The sequence below is a fragment of the Sapajus apella genome, unplaced genomic scaffold (assembly GCF_009761245.1).
Source record: "Sapajus apella isolate SASKATOON/1434 unplaced genomic scaffold, GSC_monkey_1.0 scaffold1814, whole genome shotgun sequence".
NCBI classification, from domain to species: Eukaryota; Metazoa; Chordata; class Mammalia; order Primates; family Cebidae; genus Sapajus; species Sapajus apella.
In genome coordinates, this window is record NW_022438740.1 from 7,788 (window position 1) to 12,555 (window position 4,768).

At 46.8% G+C, this 4,768-nt stretch overlaps 1 long non-coding RNA gene and 1 other non-coding gene across 2 annotated transcripts in view; one reads left to right on the top strand and one right to left on the bottom strand.

Moving 5' to 3' along the window:
• The window catches only part of LOC116546994, a 5,186-nt gene extending 427 nt beyond the window's left edge, over positions 1–4,759 (top strand). The window contains exons 2-6 of the long non-coding RNA XR_004266903.1: positions 635–858; positions 2,636–2,687; positions 3,474–3,638; positions 4,097–4,147; positions 4,675–4,759. This is a non-coding gene — a long non-coding RNA (uncharacterized LOC116546994). The remainder of the gene's footprint in view (positions 1–634; positions 859–2,635; positions 2,688–3,473; positions 3,639–4,096; positions 4,148–4,674) is intronic.
• On the bottom strand, positions 2,065–2,204 carry LOC116546995. The gene has a single exon (XR_004266904.1). It is a non-coding gene; the product is annotated as a U4 spliceosomal RNA (small nuclear RNA).
• Positions 4,760–4,768: the final 9 nt, after the last annotated feature.

Sequence of the window (4,768 nt, forward strand, 5' to 3'; positions counted from 1 at the left end):
GTAGAACAGGGACCCACACGCAGACGTTCATGTCCCTGTGCACATTGGGCTGACTGTGCTTGCAGAGTGTGAAAGGGGAAATATCTGAACGAACACATCTGTACTTGCAGAAAATGACCAAGATGAGGAAGAAGATGTTCACGTCGCAGAGTCTGAGCAAATACAGGAGTCACGTGTCCCCAGGTAACGCTGAATAATCAGGAGCAAGTAGTGGGTGGTAAAGTATGGAAAAGTTCTAGAATCTCACCCTCTGTGGTGTCTGCCATGGGCCAAAAGCCTCCATTCCCTTGGCCACAATACGTTCAGTTCAACCCAACTTAGACACGGGGTGTGGCAGCTGTTGTGGTTCTTTGTATGTGCTGAGTGCCGTGTCTGAATTATGCAGGGATAACCGAGTCTCTGTTCTTCTCAGCTCCTTTCTGCCCAGTGTGATGAATACCAGCTGCTCTCTTTCTCTCCGGCTCCCATGGCAGCCATGCTCTGTGGCAGAGAGGAGGATTGCCTGTTTCCTCTCAAAGGGAACCTCCCATTTGCCTTCTGAGACCCCTCTCTGATTCCTCCTGTGAAAACCAGCCAGGACTTGCTGGGGTCCAATCCCCCTTTGTTTAATCTTTTGTCATCTCTATACCCTCAGGCTCATCGGGGAGGTGGCGAGGGCTGATGTCAAGAGAGTCCCTGAAGACTCACCGGAGGAATGTCTCATCACTCGTTCAAATAGCTATGGCCCTACTGACTCCAGCCAGCCTCACGGAGACACCAGTGAAATCCCATTCAAGGCAGACAATGTCGACTCTGCACTGGCTGTCAAGAGTCCGTCATCTCATGATGTAGTGGAGGATGCTCTAATCATTCTTTCAGGTGACCCCTACATTCCTTGTTTTTGGTACCTCTGTCTAGGCTGAGGAAGATCAACTCTGAAGACAGGCTCTATACACACAAATCGGTTTGAATAAAAATGTATGATGGGATACTAAACGCAGATATCAGGGAATTTTTATCTCTCCCTCAGCTCATGCCATGCGTTTGTCTCCCAGGCCCAAGTATCAAGTTACCAGACCCCAGGCCGGTGTGACAAACTCATGGTCACCTGAGTGCAGGAGGTGTACAGTAGGTGTCTGTCAGGTCTCCTAGCTTTGAGTCGGTATCTCTCATCTCCTGTCATTATGTCATCTGTCCCTGAACGATGTTCATGGAGTTTCCGTTTCTTTTTAAGGAAACCGGGAGCCTTGCCTATTCATTTGGCGATATTGTTCCCCAGGTTTGACTGCTCCGAGCGTCGGTCTTGATCTCTTTTGAGTCAGCTTGCTTAGCTGCACAGTCACCTTGAAACCAGGATGAAAATATTTCCTCTTTACCTTGCTGATGTGTTTCCGTGAAGCAAGCCTCAGCCCGGCTCTCCAGCCCATCAGTGCAATGGCCGGTCTGATTTTTCTTCGTAGTGTCACATATTGTTTGCTGTTGTTGTTGAAATGGAGTCTCCTTTTGTCACCTGACCTGGAGTGCAGTGGCACCATCTTGGCTTACTGCAATCTCCACTACACGACTGCAGTGATTTTCCTGCCTCTGCCTCCTGCGTAGCTGGGACCACAGGTGCTTACCACCCCACCTAGCTAATTTTTGTATTTTTAGTAGAGATGGGGTTTCACCATATTGGACAGGCTGGTCTTGAACTCCAGATCTTCAATTCTTCACCCGCCTTGCTCTTTGAACTCACAGATTTAATTTTTTTGGAGGTGGGGATGGAGTCTCCCTCTGCTATCAGGCTGGAGTTCAGTTACACGATCTCAGGTCACTGCAACCTCTGCCTCCTGGGTTCAGACGATTGTGCTGCCTCAGCCTCCTGAGCAGCTGAGACTGTAGGCGCGTGCCACCACGCCCAGCTAATTTCTTTGTATTTTTAGTAGAGACAGGCTTTCACCGTGGCAGCCAGGATGGTCCCGACCTCCTGACCTCGTGGAGTGCTCACCACGGCCTTTCAGAGTGCTGGGATTACAGGCGTGAGCCACCGTGCCGGGCCCACAGATTCTTTTCTGTTTGTTTTTGTTTTATCTGTTTTTAATTCAGTCTCCCTAGAGACGCTCAAAAATTGCCAATGCGACTTTATTGCAAGTCATCATGGTGGGGTATTGGGAAAAATTTTCAATTACTGCTAATTGCGTCTCAGATAAACCTCATTGGCTACGACACTGCCACTGTGCAAAGCTCACAGATTCTTTTTCAAGCAAGTGTTGTTAGAATTTACATATCCATCCAGTTTCAAGTACAGATGCCTCTAACCATTCAATGACCTTGCTACCTGGTGAGGTAAGTCAGTATTGTAGCAACACTCCCAGAAAATAGTTTGACTAATTTTTTATGATTTCCTGGGGAAAAAATTTGGTTTAACTTTGCATAGACTCGCGGAGAGAATATGGCATTATGGTGTACCTGTACAGGGAGATTTTGGCCTGTGCATCTGGAAAGCAGGCTCATCTACTCACCAGGCTTCATCCAGGGCACCCTAGAGTCTTCCTGTCAGAATTTGTATTTTTGCCCTGAGAACAATTCTGTGCTTGTGCTATGACTAAACACTGATTTGGTCGTATGTGAAGTGTGATTTTCTTAATGTGGCCTGTTTCTCTGAATTTATTTACAGAAAGTCAAAGTGATGATGAGGAAGAGGAAGAAAAAGGGCCAGTGACCCCCAGGTAATGCGGTGGAGTTGTGGGCTGTTAGCTCAGTAGTGACACCTGAAGACTGCAGCTCCAGGGAAAACGGGGAAGTGATGACTAGAACTCTTTCTTCCCTTCACCCAGCTACAAATTGTCCTTATTGACAAAGTTGTGCGTGATTTGCGGCACTTTTATACGTTTTAATTTTTTAGTCGTCCTAATATAGGAATATGCAATCAGATGAGCCAGGTGAACTCAGCAAACAGGGATTTCCTGGTTTCGCCTGTTCTCTCCCATGTGTTTAATTCCAGGGAGAGACGCATATATGCTTTCTGCCTATTTCTTGTTAGCATGTTTGCTAGGATTTGTGAAGAGAAGAAATTCAAAAAATATACATATGATATCAAAATACTAGAAAAAGGAGGCCCTTAATACACAAGGTCTGGGTGTCTGAAATGCCTCAAGAGCTCTGTTCACTTGAATGTCACATGTAAAATTCAACACAACTTATGCGAGGTAGTTGAAGTCCCATGTTAGTTCTCGTGTTGCAGTTCATGATGAGAGTTTACAGGGAGTCTGGGTAGCCTGCAGTGGCTCATCTGTGCAAATGCACTGAGCACCTGCTGCTCATTTGTGCTCTGTCCCCAAGGTAGTCACCCTCCGCCCTGCATTTAGAAGGATAGTTTTTTTTCTCTTGAAGGAAAAATGCCTTTGCTTTCTGGGACCACTCCATTCTGACTTCCATCAGATCAGCTGGGAGACTTTGTTGTCTAATCTCTGTTGGTTTAATCTTCTGTCATCCTGTCCTGCCTTGCTCATCAGGAATCTGCAGGAGTCTGTGGAGGAGGAAGCCCCCCAGGAGTCCTGGGATAAAGGTTATTCGACTCTCTCAGTTCCTCCTGGGCACATCTGCCTTCAATGAGCCTTACAGGAGCAACTTGCACTCATTAGAGGAGCAGGAATTCGACTTGGCTGGTGACATAGACAGTGAGTACTCCATTGTGAAGGCGATAAAGCTCCATTTTGTGTCCCAGATAGACCCCATAGTCTTTGGGCATTGCTCCCCTGGCTGGGCTGAGAGTTGTCATCACTGTGGGCTGAACCTGTACATCAGTGTAGATTTTGATCACTCTGGATTCCAGTCTGAAGCAAGGACATGGAGGGGGGGGTGGTGGTCAGTGAGCTTTGCTCTCTCTCTAGTCTCAGGCCGTGGCCGTCGCACCCTGGACCGACTGTCAGGACATTGAAACCCCAGGCAGGTGTTGCACACTCACACCAAGCTATGCTATCATGATTGGCCTTCAGACCTCCTGAAGTCTATCTCTCACATGATCCTGTTCTCATGCTGAGGAGCCTGAGGTCCCTGTGCAGGGATTAGACAGTGGACTGTTATGGGTGTAGGGGAACTGGCTTATTTTGTCTGTCCCTGTCTGAATTTATTGCAGAGATTAAAATAACCAAGAAGAGGAAGAAGAGCGAGGCCCACCATGCCCCAGGTAACTCTGAACTATTGTGAACAGCTAATTATGTGTTGACACCTGGAGACGCCAGGTCCAGGGAAAACAGAGTGGGCTGACAATATCGATACCGTGTTTTCAACGAAGCCTGAACTATCCCTACTAACACCGCTGTTGGTTTTCATTGCAGTAGATATTTAGGGTTCCATTTCTTCCTCCCCTTATCATGTACTAACTACCGTAGGTTGACCATTCTTGTTTTTATGATCAGTGTTCGCTGTGTGTTCTGAGGGTACTAACTCAGAGTGTCCTTTTACTCCTTCATCAGTGTGTCATCTGGACGGTTCACTGAGCTACTTTCTCTCTCTCTCTCTCTCTCTTTCTCTTTCATTCTTTTTTACCCTACTCTTGCCCATCCCAACATAGGGCAATAATTTGTTACGTCATTAATGGATCTATGTTTTTTCTTTATTAACCACTTTCTTGTGCTACCCATGAAATCTAGTTGGGGCTCTGCGTGTCTTATTTTCTCTGACTTGGTCTTTGATTTTTTTCTCCTTTTCTAGGCTCAGCATGGAGCTGGTGGAAGCAGAAGAGCCTGAAGTCTTCCAGTACTCACTGGATATATTGCATTCAATGTATACAGCCGATCCTGAGTTT